This window comes from Cupressus sempervirens, chromosome 1, assembly GCF_028749045.1.
Source record: "Cupressus sempervirens isolate cs-2001-9-10 chromosome 1, ASM2874904v1, whole genome shotgun sequence".
Lineage (NCBI taxonomy): Eukaryota > Viridiplantae > Streptophyta > Pinopsida > Cupressales > Cupressaceae > Cupressus > Cupressus sempervirens.
Window position 1 is genome coordinate 396,745,630 of NC_143118.1, and position 17,391 is coordinate 396,763,020.

The following is a 17,391-nucleotide window of genomic DNA, read 5'->3' on the forward strand; positions in this document are numbered from 1 at the left end:
CTGCATCTACTAGCTGATACAAAATTGGTTGTGAAGAATCAACCTCAATGCCTATGGCCTCTGCCAAAATGTTCTTTGCATCCTGAATAATTTTGAATTCCGTATCCCTTTCCTCTCTTAATCTTTGTGTTTGGCTTCCTTCTAGAGGAGTTCACCAAATGTTTGCATTTGGTCTAGAGTGAGTTTGGAAATATCCCAATTTGGGATTATAATTTCCTCATCTAGGTCTATCTCTTCCTCCATCTCTTTTCCTTTACCCAAAAATTTTGTGCTCATTTGAGCCTTGGTCTCAACTATCCTTACACTTATTGCTTGTGTGCCCAAAATAGAAATAATTATAGACATACTAGGACTAGCTATAAAAATTGATATTGCACTTATTGAAGGAATACTATTAGAAATACCTAAAGAATCCAAAATTAATGTATTCACAATTGATGTTCTTAAAACTAATATGATCAACTTGATAGAAGAGGTGAGAGTTTGCAACTCAGTAGATAAAGTGGAGGTCACTTAAGTTAATGTTGTGCTGAGCTGAATAGGAGAAAAGAGTGATTGGACATTTGAGTTATCATTGGTGGTCACAATAAATCTTGTTGGGGTTGTCTCCATGCATAATTTTTTCACTAGTTTTCTTGGAGAGTGAGGAAGTGAGGCAATGACTACTACAACTATCTTAAATAGATCAGTTTCCTCATCATCTTTTTTCACTTCCTTGATAGCCTCTTGTTCGCATTCCTCTTCATCATCAATGTTATCAAAATGAGTTGTTTCTTCAATATTTTCTTCTTCATCTTTCTCCTCTTTATCATCATCATCATTATATTTTACATCAACAAGAAAATCACGTGGTTTATGTAATAGACAGATTTTTTTAAAGTGTTAGTTGTATTCCTTACAACATGTTCAATGTTTTTCATCAAAATTAGATAAATGTTGAATTTCAAAGTCAAATTTTCTTCATTTTTCTTCAGTGACTCTTTTACCTCTACATCTGATATGATTGGTATAAGATACCTAAGATTTTGCACATAGATGTATCTGACAGTTTGCATGAAAAATTCTCATCTTGGCTTAATTTTATCTAACAAAGCATCAGGAATTCGATAAGCAAGCTGGTCTAGTGTTTATTTCCATTTACCCATTTTGTTCATCACCAGATCTTCTATCTACTTTTTCTCTTTTGTTGTTCTAATTTCATAATTTAATGCTTTAAATTTTGTTATACTAGCTCCAACTTCCAAGTTGTTCAATCTATCTTGGAAGTTGGGTGGAGGTTTTTTGAATATATGTCTCCTCCTTCCTTGTCAACTTTCTTCCTTGATCTCTTGGTAAACACTATAGTGGATGACTTGGTTGGCTTGGTAATAATTACCTTTCCCTTCTTCCTTAATGGTTCTTCTTCCTCAAATTCTTCCTCATCCTCTACTTCCTCATCCTCTGCTTCCTCATCCTTAGCTTTTCCTTTAGTCAACAAAAGGGTAGAAGTTGTTTTTAGTTTTGCAATTCTTTTCTTTCCTTTGTTAACCACTTGAGGGAGCTTTATTTCAAGTTAAATCCTAGCTTTTGCTTCATCATGTGTACCAAAATATGCAACCTTAGGTTTAACTAGTTCATTAACAAGAGCCTCAATGATATCTTTAGTTTCATCAATATTAACCTCATATCTAACAGGTTTTACCCATGCTATTCTAGGCTTAATTGCCTGGATGTATACTTTGTCACTATCTACCATGAAACACACATCATCCTTATAATCTTCGATAAGGTTCTTGGGGATTTAGTATCTATTGTTAATTTTCTCCTTGAATGCATCAAAATATTTATCCATAATATGGTTGATATAGCACAAGCACATCTTTTCTCCAAACAAAAATGCCTTTTGAATGGAAGAATTTTTGAACATAAAATAATAAATAGTTTATTAGGGAACCAAACTTATAGGAATTATTCTTTGATGTTCTGATGCTTTCCATATTCTTGTTGAACTTCTTGAATAGTAGCTTGACAAGGTCATAAGATAGACTGTTCTTTACTAGCTTGTATGCAAGGTCAACTACTTTGCATGACATGTTGTTTAACCTACTCAAGCTATAGATCTTATGTGAAATAATATCGATTTTGAACTTCAATTATGTATTAGTGACACTACTCATCTTCATTCCTCTATTGTCTGATTCTACTAGGGTTTTCTTTTCATGTTTGACCTAACCTATGGTTTTGGTCATTTTAGCTTTGGCTAGCATTCAAAGACTAATGATTTGATGAATCATCTTCTTTGTGATCAATATAGGTTGCTTCAACCACAATTTCCCATTATGCACTTGACTAAGGATAAACCTAATCTATTTTACTTGAAATTCATGAGGGATGTGAGGGATGTGAGTTAACCCTTTAGTTTCTAGGTGTTGGTGCTCAAGTCTCAAAACTCCATTTACACATAGTTTACCTAGGGCATCATCCATTTCCAAAGTGCCAATCTCTTGAATAACATATTTAAAGTGATTTTGAATATCATTGATCAATAGTATCTTTGGGGGGCTTTGTGACTATTCTCCACTCAAATCTAGGGTTTTCACAATTGTAGGGGCAAGTTTGAAATCTAGTGCCTTCCATTTGCCACAAACCAACATATCTGATCCTCACTTTTCCTTGTTGCTATTGGATGCCATCTTCCCTTGGTAGGGTTTGGAAGAATTCAAAATCTTTCACTAACAATTTTCTCAAATCACTAGGATGCTCTAAAGATCACACTTCACAATAGCTCTCAAGCATTTCACAATAAGAATGACTTTGATTCCATTCCTTTTATCAAAATTTTCCATAAATGCTCAGTATGAAAGGTAGATCGATTTTCATCATGTTGATAGATTGTCATCCACTTCTTTGCATTGAACACTTAGCAAAGTCTTTGTGACTCGGTAACCATATGCATCTTCATTAGTTCCAAGTTTTCTTGGTAAAGTCTATGACCCAAACTCACTCGGTAGAGAGGGTAACTTGGTAAACACTAGTACCCTTTTCACTCTGTGATCCCTTTATATCCTAAATATAGATTTAGATCATTTTGTTCTTATCAACTAGAACTAATTTGAATTTCTTCTTTGATAGCCTAGTTCTAGTTTCTCCTTTGATAACTTAAGTAGAAATGGTAGAGTCACCTAATTCTTGAGTGACTTGATCACCATTGCTTTGAATTTTATTCTTTGTAGAATTTGGAACCCATTGTTGTCTCATCTATTTTCAGATGTTATCAGCGTTTTCCTTCTTTTCATCTCCTATTCTACTAGTATTCATATAGTTCTTGGCAAGATGACCAATTTTTGTACAAATGAAACATCTTTTAGTAGTATCTCTTTTCCTCAAATGATGCTTTACACAATTCATTCCAATGTGTCTAAATTCTCCACAATAATGACATTTGCACTAGGTTTTGTAGTCCCAAACAAATATTGCTTTCATAATTTTCTCTACTGGATTCAATGTCTTAGCTTTTTATTATGATGACTTGTGTCCATGTTTCTTACATTTGTGACAGTTGCCTTCAAATCTTGGTTTCTCTTTGTATTCATTAGTCTTATGATCATGCTGATTGCAATTGTAGCACTTTCAATTGAATTTTTCTTTTCCATTGCTCCAACATTTATTTGAAGTATGTCCTATCTTACCATAGTGATTGTCGGTAGGTTTTTTATTCTTTTGAGCTCCTTGCTTGGATGATACTCCTTCTGTGTATCTAATTCCTACTTTCCTTTTATAGAGATTTTTCTCATTCAATTGATTCATGTCTACTTGGTATTTCATCATTCTTTCATTGACTTTCCTTTTAGAGTTTAGATCATTTTGCAATCTTTCATTTTCAGATCTTAGGCTCATGATTTCTTCATTTGCATTGGAGAGCTGATTAATAAGGTCTACCTGCTGAAGGAAATTGTTATGGATTTTATTGTTCTTACCTTCTATCTCTTATTTTATCTTTTTCTTCTACTCCATGATTTCACATAGCCTTAGTGACTAAATTTCTTATTCTCTTCTTAGTTTTCTTACTTCTTCTTACAGGGAACCATTCTTTTCTAGGAGTTCTTTGATTGCTTCATTGGCTTCATCTTGATTACTTGAATGAAAATCTTGAATTCTTTCTTCAATATAGAGATGAACATTCATTTGAATTGCAAGTTCTTTTCTCCTTGTTAGGGATTGAGAGAGTTTCTTCTTTTCTTGAGTTGGGCAATAGCCATTTCCAAATCTAGCTTTTAATTGTCAATAGCTTTTTCAAGTTTGAATATCTCCATGGCCTTGATATTTTCTCAAGCTGTTAAACTTTCTCCTGAGAACCATAATGCTCTGATACCAATTGTTGGAAATATTCTAGACTATGCTAAATTATTGAGAAGGGAAGGGTGAATTAGGAACTTCTAAAACTTCAACAATTTAACTATTAGTCCAACAATCCAATAAGAATTTAATTCTTCAAAAATAATCTAATCTAATTGCATGTATAAGGAATTAAAAACATGAAATCATTCATAACACTTTGACACAAAGATTTGGTGACCTAGAAACCTTCCAAATAGAACAGTGGGGATGATACACACAAGCTTTGGCACTACAATATAAGGTTGGCCTATTAAAGCTTACATTGATCACTTTCAATGATTTTCCCTATTAAGAGAAATGAGGATTGCTAGATCCACCTTGCTAAAGGATTTAAAAACATACAATAAAGTATACACTCGGTAAAGAGATTTAGAAAAGATTGTTAGGTCTACCTTGTTAAAGGATTTGACTAATCCACCTATTAGGATGAAGCAGTTGTTGATCTCTGATCTGCAACAAGGTTTGTTAAATGAGATTCCTTTAATTACTAATCACCTTGCTATGATAGATATCTCTTTGCTTCATCTAATATTACTATAGCCTTTGTAATTCACTTCTCTATGATCTTCTGTAATTATATTCAATTAATTTTCATTCACATTCACTTACTCCCACACTTGGATATGGTACAAATTATTACATATATACCAATCCAATTATACAAATTACAAATTTGACCACTATACAAGTTTACACAAATATTACAAAGCAGGCTCAAGTGTAAACACTCAAGATCTAAAGACTAACTTAGTGATATTTTGATACTTGGCATCCACTATCAATTTTCAACATCATCATGCACTTAGTAGATATAGAAGCTCAGTCCATATTGATCACTTCCAAGTAGTGTTGAACTCAATCTAGACTGGTTACTTAGTAGATACTATGAAACTCATCATATAAACCAAGTCTCTTGGTTTACATTGTATGACTTAGTAAACACTATCTCCTCAAACTTGGTATAAATTGAATCTCTTGGCTAACACTGAGTAGCTTGGTTAACACTAGGCTCACATTACATAAACTATGAACTCAATAAGCACTAAAAAACTCGATTTGCACTTTTAAACTTTACATACACTAAGATGCATGACTTACACTACTGATCTTCACAATAATTGTAACTACTCAATAAATACTATAATTTGTCCAAAGGACTTAGTAGCAACTGAAATGCTTGGAAAACATTATTAATTGTACAATAAGGTTGATAGCTATTTACAATTTGAATAAGTATATATCACTACTAACAAACTTGACTGATATGTCAATAATTTTATATGGTTTCTTTTATAAAACATTCTCTGCATTTGAACAAGATTTGGGGAAGTAGTTACAAAACTAGCAAGTGGCACTTTCTCTAGGTATCTCTAACATAAATCTATTTGTACTCTAATAGCCTATCACTTTCCTTTTCTTTTCTTTACCCTTTTATCTCCTATGCCTTTAACTATGGCTTTAACTTCTCAATCATTGTCCTTTGATGGTAGGCCCTTTATGCTTGCTACAACTTCCCAAATGGCTATGTTAGTATCCACATCTCACCACATGGCATCTCTAATTCCTTTAAGCTCTTCAAGGTACTTATTCAATTTGGTGTTAGTTATAGCTTTAACTTATGCTGTTACTTTTCCCATTTCTAATTCAAGCTTATACAATATATCAATTAAATCATAAACAACTACAACATCTGCCTCAACATTATAGTATGCCAAAAATTTGGAGTGATTCAAAATGTTGTCAAAATAAGATGACAACTCTAGATAATATTTGACTCCTCCATCACTATCTAATAGGGTGGGTATAAATTTGTGTATTGCAATGGTAATTGCTTTCATCTTATTATGAATTAGTTTCATTTTTTCCACAAAGAATCTATTCAAATCCTTCACCTTGTTAATCAATTTTCTAGCATAGGTACAAAGTTATCAAAAAAATGGCTATAAGGGGCCCATTTAGTGAACAAAGGAGATAACAAGGCAATTGGCATAGAACACTTATAATCTACACCTTGCAAAACATTCCAGTTTCTATGCACATTTTATAAAATAACTTTCAAAGAGTTTATGTTATAGATCAAAAAGTTCTTGATTGTTTTGATTTCTATCTCCTTGTTGGATTCCAATTCCTCCTCATCTACTACCATGACTTGGAATGTCACATCATCTATTTCAAGTACATGACCCTTTGTTCGTATAATCCTTTCTTCAATCTCTATAGTAGATCCAACAATATTTTTTAATGCTTCTATCTCATTCTCTAATTTGATATTTTCCTACTCCAAGACATAAGTCTTCTTCATTTATTCTTCATAGTTCCTCCTATCTTGGATATACCTCTCATAGGCACCTTATAGTTGTTCCTCTAGGACATCAATATTGTTCTTTCTTAATAGTGTTGTTGAAGTTTCCAATCCATTGCAAACTATGGTATTCCCTTTAGAAGAATCTTTGATTTGGATGAGAGTGGGCTTTTGGTGCTCTAGAGATAAACTCCATATTGACATGGTTTGGGAATCAATGTTATACTTAGACCCCCTCAACTCCCCAAGTTGATTCTCATCTTCAAATGAGATTGTCTTGTCCTACCTCTTTATCTAATCCAACAAAAATGAAGAACTGATATCCCATCCTAGGAATACAATAATTCCAATCCTCTATAATAGCTCCTTGACTTCTTCCACAAGGAGGGTTTCAGTAGCAAGATCATACTCTTGTATTTTTTATATTAGTTCAACAACTAGCTTATTAGAGTCACCTAGATTCATTTGTAGAGACAACTCATTCTATTTTATCTCAAATAAGAAGTTTTTAAATTCTTCATTTTTGATGAAATTTTCATCACTCATAAATTCATTTCCCTCAATGATTCTATCATCAATTATTTGAGCTTGTAGCTTTAATTTTCTATCCCTTTTCTCATCCTCAGTGTCTTGAGCTATCATATAATTTATCCTTGCATCATAAAAATATTAGCTACTCCTTGGTAAGATTTGTAAGGCTTTATGTTGGGCCTTTTGTGAAATTTCTACCATTTTCTTCTTTTTCCTCCTTTGTTGAGCCCACTGTAAACTTTTAGGTTGATCCTCTTCTTCATCACTTACCTCTACAATAATGTTTTCATCAGAAGACTCAGGATCAACTTTCCTTCTTATCTTTTCTAGTACTTCTACAGATATTTCATCAAAATTTTGAACACACTTGTCAATCCTACACCAATAATCTTCTTTAGGATAGAATCCCTAAAGGATGGATCTACCTTTCTCATCTCGTATTCAAAACTTAGGACATCACTATATTTGAACATCCTTTCTCTACATAGATTCTCATCTAATCAGTTAGCAATGACATCCTCCTCCCATAAACACTTTCTTGGAGGTAAAGTATATTCCCTTATCTAATTTAAAGCATTCTTGACTACATTGTGGGGGTCATATGTTCTTGTAGGCCCAATTAGCAATTTGAAGCTCCTTAGGAAAGCATAGTTTCCTCTATAACATTATTCCCTATATCAAAATCTTGTACCTTGGTACATCTACACAAAAATGTTCCTTTTTTGACAATTTTGCCTAGATATTCTCTATTTAATCAGATCAATTGCGAAAAAACTTCTACAAACCCTAGTCTTTATAGGACATACTTGGCATAATGTGAGGTGGTTGAGGGTATCCATAAATTTTGATGATAGTATACTATTCAAATAGAAAAATACATCCCCAATCATGCCCTAACTATTTCCCCACATTGAAACACAAATTGGGCTTAACCACCTTCCTAACACTTCTAGGTACCCTCTCATTAACAACTTCTATCACTTTTAATATAGAGTGCATAAAGTCATTATAAAAAGAAATAGTATTAGAGTATGGGAAAAATATTTTCCATACCATTGTCCATCTTTTCATAGTAGTCTCTCTCCCCATTCCTTTGTACACTTGAAGAAGCTTTGATCAAAGAATTCTAATTTTTTGAACATGATCGAATGCATGTTCAAGGAGTAATGATGGACTATAAAATTCTCCATTCTTCCCTCTTCTGCAACAAAAATCTCATCATGGATACTATTGATGATGTGTGTGAAAAAGTCATACCCCACATTTTCATTTGGGTCCTGAATATTCAAATCGATGACATAATTCCCACCAATAGCATTCATGGTTCCATCTAAACCTAGGGATTTGTTCAGACCAAAAATAGTGTTCTGCATATGCCTCTAAAAGAGTTTCAGAGGCATGAAGTCTTCCACCTCCTTCTTATTTGGAAGTTCCCCTTTTCTTTCCTTGAGATAGGGATGTGCCTCATCATTTTTATACCTAGATAGAAGATCTTATGATTCTTGAATTTTTCATTTAACTTATCCATATCAATAGGCAATGATATTGGACCTCTCAAATCAAATGCTTCTATAAATTTCTCCTTATCTATTACCAAGAAGATGCTTCTATCTTTCCTTTGAAATGACTTGCTGACTAGATTGTAACATTTTACTAGTGCCTTTACTAGGTCAACATCCACAAAGACCTCTGAAATAATTAGCTTACCCAAATTCCTGGTCCAAGGGTTAGAAATTGGGATCTACTCTATTTTTTTCTTGTAGAAGAACATGAACAACTCACCTTCATTCCTACGAGGAACCTATGCATCTATGATAAATACATATGGATCTCTAAGAACATGATCATTTATAGACTGTGTGTTGGAAGAACTATGTAGAATATGCATCCATTCTTCTAAATATGAACTAGGGCTCTTTGTTATCAAAGTAGACTCTTCAATTTGGGCCTATGAAATCATTTCACCTTCTTTATATGCCATTCCTACAAGATTATCTCAATAATTTAGGTTGTTATACACTAAAAACTCACTCAAATTCACTCTATAACTCAAACTATGCTCTAAGATTTCAAACACTTGTGCAATTGGTAATGAAATCACTACTCTTCTTGAGATTTATCTATTTATACAAAGGAAGCATGCCATTAATGATATTTTAAATTAGCATGCATTAAATCTTATTAATCCTTGAAAAGCTACCAAGATCTTCACTTTTTCATTTTTCATACTTACAACTCATATCTCTTTTCTCCAACTCATACATGGTCTTTTAAATTTGTTCTATGATTTTAAAATTAGAGGTTGCAAAGCCACAATTCTTTTTATTCACTACTTTGTCATGGTTTTCTATCTTTCTTTATTTCTAGCTGTGACCATGAGAGAAAGACTATTCTAATTGTTGTGCAGTTTCACCACTTAATCCTTGACTATTACATTAAGCTTGCAATGCTACAATTCCTTTTGTTCACCACTTTGCAACTCTATTTCCTTTTTGACCATTTGGCATGCAAAACAATGATCTCTTCATTTTTACCTTTATTGCTTCTTTGTAACTTTTCATTGCATGAATTTGCTAATTACCGTGATCTAGCAATGACCATCAAAATAACTACCTTGCATCTTCACAACCCCAAATCTATATAATTTAATAAATATATAAAACTAGTCAAATAACTATTTGATATTTCATCACAACATCACTCTTTATAATCTTAACTATTACTTGCACCTGTGAAGTAGCAAAACCCTTGATTTTGACTATGTTTCCACTTCACAACTATTAAGGACTTAACACTTTTATCTTTTGTGATGGTGTGCTAACTATTTTGATGTTGACTATCACTCCTTTCACAACTTGACAAAGAAAAAATTCAACTCACCTTTGAATCTAGTGATGTTGTTAAAACTTCACACTTAACCACCTAGAGAACTTAACATTCATTGCAACTCAGACTCCTATGATAGTGCAATAACCACATCCTTTAATTATCAAATGCTTTTTGTAGTTTTGAAACTCAAAATATTTTCTCATGGCTTAACCATGAAAAGTTGAAAATTATTAACTTTTGTTATTTTGCTACCCTATTCTTAAGTCAAATTTAATCTCATGTGAAGCTTGGATGACTTAAAGTCTAACTATTTTGGCTCTTTATCACTGCTTTACAACTTAAAATGTCTTTAATTGCTCTATCACCCATGAGATTAGGATAACCATTTGAAGTTAATTTCTACCTTCCATAAAAACCTCACAACTTAAAAACTTAACTCATCTCTTAAACATACGAAGCCCTGATTGCATGCTTTCACTACTTCACCACCTTAGCCATGGATTACTCTTAACTTATTGCAATGTTGTGATTTCCTAGACCTTAATTGTTTTGGTTATCTTTCATACCTTCATGACTTATATTTTATATTTTATCTAAATTCTTTCAAGGAGTGATGGTTCGAACTTTTGTCTACCTCTTAAAAAAAATTAAGCTAGAATCAAGTCACAATCATTCGATCTTTAGTGGATATGTTCTGGTTTTAGAATGCATGCCCCATTTCACCTAGAAATGGGGATCCCCTAGTGAAATTTTTGTTTCCTAGACCCCTAGTCTAGGGCCTAGGTCATTTTGGGACTCTTAGTGATTTTTGGTCAAGTCTTAGTATCTAACTCGACAAGTGTAGGATGTTAGAGTAGGAGAAAATTTGAAGATCTTGTGTATTCAGTGCATGAATGTACACTATAATACTTAGCACACATGTGCACCTATCCAAGGTGCACAAGTGTATAGAATGTGTAGGTGCACACTTATTACCCTTTGGAGATGCACACATGCACACTTGCATAGATGCATACCTCCAAAGGGTGTGCACCCCATGCCTGAGATCTTTATAAACTCTAGACCACCCCCTCCCCCTTGTCTCCGCTTCCATTCATTGTTCTTGCACACTTCTGATCTTTGAACCTCCACACATCAATGACTATGCTCACTCCTACAATATTAGACATGAAACCAATGCATAGACAAGGTTAGACTACATGCCAAAGGTACACACATGTGCACATCCTCAAGGAGTACATGTGTGCACCTTTATTCACATCTAACACCTAATCTAAGAAAACCTTAAGAAACATCTAAATATTGAAAGGTGCACACATGTACACCTATTCAAGGTGCACATGTGCACACCTTTCGTTTTGAAACCTAAAAATAATAAAATAACCTAAGGTTAATGGTCCATAGATGTGCATCTCTCCAAGGTGTGCATCTATGCACCATTTTATGCTCTAGCTAACACTCAAGTGTATATTAGGATTAACACATGAGAACCCAATCAAGGTGGACATATGATGTGCACACCCTTTGCACAAAAAATCATGAACCAAGTTAAGTCCCGTCTTTCACAATTCACTTGCTAAGAGCATGTGTGCAGTTATGCACATGCATAGATGTGCACCTCACTTGGGTGTGTAGGTGCAAACTGAGCTAAAATGGTCATAGAGGGACAATTTAAAGAGCCATTTTGCATATCAGTTCTATAGGGGGGATTGAACTAGTCTTAAACTATTTTGGAGCATTTGGGCTAGGTTTTTATTAGTTAGGGTTTGTTTTGGATTAGATTTTTAGCTTTCTAAACTAATATATTTCTCTTTTGTGTAGATAAAATGACATCTTCATCATCCTCTCTTGCAAAAAAAATGGCTACCAAACCTATAGTGTTCAAATATAAAGTTACACCAAAGAAATATCACTTTCAAAATGGACACTCCAAAATTAGAGACATTGAGCTTGGACATATTGACTAGAATGCCTTCCTCACCATCTACAATAAGCCAAGAGAAAGATCCTCAATGGTGTTAGCTATCATCCAATTAGGGTTAGTAAAAATAGCATCACATCCTACTTTTGTGTAGTCTTTAGAGCTCATCATGGCTCTTACAAAAAACTATGTCACCGAAGAGAAGGTTTTCAAGAGTGTCATAGGTGAGGCTAGTTGTTCGTGTTTTGTTGAAGTGTTTTGAAAGAAGGAATTTTTCAAGGGTTTCAAAAGCTTTTTATGTGGATTTAGGGGGACCTTTGTTTTTGGTCACTTTGGGCTCAAACGAACATCACCATTTTGCTCAAAGTGCCCAAAAACCCCAGAATCCATATAAAATTTGTCCAATTTGGACAACGTTGGTCTGGGAGGCAAAAAAAAAAATTTGTACAGGGCCGTACAACCTCTACATGCAGTATGAGGTGGAAATTATTAAAAAAATTGTAAGAAAAAAATTAAAACTGTAGCAGTTTTTAGCCGCAGTGGTTAATTAACTGCAACGGAGCCACTAGCAATCACTGCTGATGGCCATCGCTAGCGGTTATCACTGGCAGTCCACCAGAGGCCCACAGTGGCTCCACTGGCAGCCACCACCATAGCTCTGCCCCATGACAACCCACCACCCTCCCACTACCCAGCCGCCGCTCTGCCAGCGGTGGAGAGGATTTTTTGTTTTTTATTTTTTTTATTAAAAAAAATAAATTTTCATGCATTTTCAGAGGCCCTGTCAGTTTTTCTTCCGTAACTTGAGCATACAGACGTATTTTTTCAATCAAAAAAATGTGTCCAAAAGCTTGTTCCGAGATAGAGATGATGGTATAGATTTTTTTGGGTTTTGATGTAGTTTGGTTGCCTATTTTGGTAGTCAAAGATGGATGTTCTATTTTTCACTCCAGGAGGCGTATCTTGAGCATCTAGACTTTTTTTTGGGCTTGCCAGATATTGTTGGAAAGCTGGTTCTATGAGTTATTTAGTTGTAGAGGTCTTTCATCTAGATTTTACTCTAGGTTCTTTCTCCTTTGAGTTTTGCACTTTCACACTCTTGCGGATTACTTGGATTCTATAGGTCCTGGGATCTCTTCTTCTATTCTTTTGGCTCACTCTTCTTTCTGACTTCTGAGCATTGTATGCTTCTCTTTTGTTGCATTCTTTTTTCTATAAATGCACTAAGATAAAGTGCCTACTTTTGCATATCTGGGATCTTGTACACCTTGTGTTTGTTTGTACTTGCACTCAGTTATAAAGTACCATGGGGGTTCATGATGTTTTTCCATTTTGTGCTCATCCACCTTTGTCAAGTGAATGTTTCTTCCACAACATTAGCCCATGATATGTGTCGGTGACACCTCCCTTTATCCTGTGCTTGGACTTCTATTACACTGTTGGTGTTCCTGATTCTTCTTCTTGCAGATGTTTCTGGCATGGCATTTTAGTGTTCCTGTCACCCCTCTCCCTATTCAGCATTATGGGGGGGTTTTCCTATTGGCTCTATTGCTTCCTTGGTTTAGTTGAGTGATCTACATATTCAGTTTTTGTTCCTATGTACTAAGAGGATGCAGTGGCTAGGCACCTATACATTTTGGTGAGATGGTTCATCTACTATATAGACACTCATTCATTCCTACTTTTGGAGGTCACCTCTTTGATTGATTAGCTCTTTAGACTTTGTCTTCTATACCTGGTCATGCACTATTTTAGTGGGGGTTCCAACAGTTTCTTCTGACAGTGTTTGCAGCTTCATGCTTCATTTCTCTTTCATGCTCTTTCTTGTTCCTTTCTTTGGGACATTCCCTAGATTGGAGGCTTTGTTTCCTTCATCTAGTTCATCTCTTTTTGGGGTAGAGTTCTTCCCACTTAGTTTTCTCCTTTGTCTCTAATTTATAGATATTTCTTTATATTGGGTACCTGATCAAGCCTTGTTTCCTGGACCCATCTTTTCCTACTTTCGTAGCTTTGTTAGGTTAGCTTCCTCCCAAGCTTTGCTTAAGGGGGGGTGTTAGAGTAATTATTTTGTTTCACTTATTAATTAGATCATCTTGATTTAGTTAATTAAGTCATTTATTACTCTAGATCTTAAGCTTCCTTTTAGGTGCATATAATTAATATTTTATATTAATTATAATGCGCAAACCTAGTTTTCCTTTTTAGGGTTTCGTGATTCCTTTTATAAGGATTCACCTCTTTGTATTTTTTCATTCACTTATTGGATCATAATAGAGATTGCTCTTTGCATGTTCATAAGATGTCTCTACCCTTTTGGCCTCCATGATTTTTTCTTGCTTTTGTTCTTTGTTTTTTCCATGTGATAGGGTTATGCATGCAAGTGTTCTTGGGAGATTAGTTTTTCACCTAATCTAACAATGCTTTCTAGACCTTTCAATAGTTTATATTTTAGATTAAAGAGATTTTTTATTTGAGAACACCTCTTTCTTATTGCAATAATGATATTTAAATTTATTTTTTTGGTTAGATTACTCAATAGAAAAAACATGTTTGAGGTTTTTCACCATATTTGATGTGGATGTACTTAAGTCAAACCAAGATAATGAGGTTTTTCTTTAATGGAAAGTTGTGTTTCCTTGAGCTAGAAGAAATTCTTCATTCCTAAATACCAACAAAGTATAAATAATAAATAGACATGTTTGATAAGATCATAATAAGATTGTTCTAGATGTATGCCATGTGTTTGTGTTCATTTAATATCTATGAGAAATTGCAATATGTATTAGGTTTCTCATGAGAAGCTAAAAATAGAGAACACTATCATTTTAAATACAATATAGATTCCAAATGTCAAATCTCGAATGGAAATATTAAGAAAGATAAAGAATAAGACTAGGATATAGCATTATTAGAGCACAATTGTAACTCTTTCTTTGATATTCTTACTGATTTCCCCAATTTTTTCTTGATGTTATTTTCTAGTTGTCTTATCACCACTAACTTACTTAAGAATGTTCTAAAGAAAAATCTAGTCTTAGTGTCACCTAATTTATCCAACAATTTTGTAATGTTGTCAGGACATAGAAATAGCATTCTTGTTTTTCTTCTAGAGAAGGTAACTCTTGAACAAGATACTCACAATACTTGTTTTCATTGTAATTTGTTTCCAAATTTCAACAATATTTCAACATCTTTCGTCACCTATATTCAAATGAAAATTATGTGGATAAATTATTAAATAATTATTGAAATGTGGTAATATGTATGTACTCACAAGAATAATCCCTACTTTGCCAAAAGATAAAGGATTCATTCCTAAAATTGTATATAACATGACATCTACTAATATTGGATCCTTCACTTCCACTCTAAATTTGTATAAACCATTTAAAGTGATTATTCCCCTTTCTTCCTACACATATGCTACTAGACTCTTCACATATTTGACATTATAAAATGTGCTTGGTCCATAGTCATAAATTTTTCACAATATCCTAGCCAACTGCGTGTTATAAAAAATATCACTAAAACCTTGTAGCTTTTTGCTAATTGTCAGAACTTCTCAGATATCTTTGTCTTCTATACCATTATTTTCCTAAGGTCTTCATGACATGGTCAAGATAAGGTTTCACAATAAAGCCTTCAAATGAAAATTTTATGGCAAGTTGGACATGCATATTCCAAGGTAATTTTTCATGTCATGTCCATGCTAGATGGAAACCTATGAGTTCACTCGTTGTACCCATAGAGAGAGGAAATATATTTTTTCTAATGAATTTTTTGCATGCATGTCCTAAGTTTAGAAGAAAATGTTAAGATTAAAATTGCAATAAGTACAAGAGTAAAAGAAAAATAAATAGGTTTTATAAAAAAGTGATAAATATATAAGCTAGAATTTCTCATCAAATGAGAGCAAGATCTTTAAAAAAAATAGTAAATTCTTTAATGGGAGTCTTAAGATATAGTAGTAGAAAAAGTGTGATTTGGGGAAAATGAAGATTTCTAGTTTGTAAGACTTTCACGCTCCTGCTACATAGTTTCACACTAGACCCTTACAAGTCCATAATACAGTGTAGCACAATGGCTTTTAAGGTGCACATAACTAGAAGATACTCAAATAAGAAAGGCTTATAAATAAGCTTCATACTTGTTTGGACTAGCTTGTAGTACAAATTGCCACATAGAAGATTCTAATAAATTATCATATCTTTAATAAATATAAAATCAAATACTGGGACTATGTAAGTATCAAGGTGATGAATACCTAATTCCAAAGGCTATATTAATTACTCCTAATAACTAGATATATTTATTCAGGGTTTTATTTATTATAATGTTCAATATAATTGATGAAAACTCACTTAATACAACTATATAATATAGTTTTTTTGCCTCTGAGGTTATACATTTTTTCAATTCAAAAAAATGTGATGCAAGTAGGGGTTGTGATACTTTTTTTTCTTACTGAACTCTCTAACTAGGCTTCTTCCAAGCCTAACAAACATATTACCATCAGTCCCTCACAACTCTTCCAAGGTTAGAGACTAGGTGGTTGGCCTTTTCCTCATGCCACACTCACCTCTACCAAGTATCTCTACCTAAACCTTCACAAACCTAAACAACAAGCTCTCACACCATACAACACCTCCACTACCTTACACACTCCAGGATCTTTCACAACACCATATTCCAAATTACTTCCAAAGGATTAATGCATTTATAATTAAGTGATTTCAAACATTCATAAGGTGTTATACACCTTAGTGGGCTTCAAATATCATTACAAGAAAATAGACCTAATGAGGGCTATTCTTTGTAGCCCTATGTTTGGGGTTCTAAGGTAGGAAATCAAAATCTCTCCAAAAAAATACCAAATCTAATGAGGTATTTAGATACCCAATATTAAGCAAAACCAAATTCCAAAAACATAGATTCCCAACTATTCAATAAAGCATATAACATGCAGGCCCAAGTCTAGACAAATAGTGTTGAGATAATAGGTGTTGCACACATTGCATAATATTGTTCTATTGTATTATTTTATTTTACTATGTAATGTTGCATCTAGATGGGTGTAGAACATGTAACTATTCCCATAGGATATACCTGAAGAGTTGTATTGTAACATTATGATAATATTCCATATAATTATTTAATATTGGGGAAAAGAATTAAATTTCTAATATTAAATGTGGGGTTAGTGGGTTAGGTAGCACATGGCTTATGTAATACCACTTGGTGGTCTTATGGGACTTGTTACTTTGTAAGTAGCCACAAGGGTAGTTATTGGTGTGAGAAGATAGAAGGGAAAAAGACAAAAGTCAAGTGAAAAAGGCTTGACAAGTTAGCCAATGGAGAATTTGTGAAGGTTGGAAGCATGGCATGGGATGTGTGGATTCATGCTTGTTCATGTAGATTTCTTAGTGGTAGC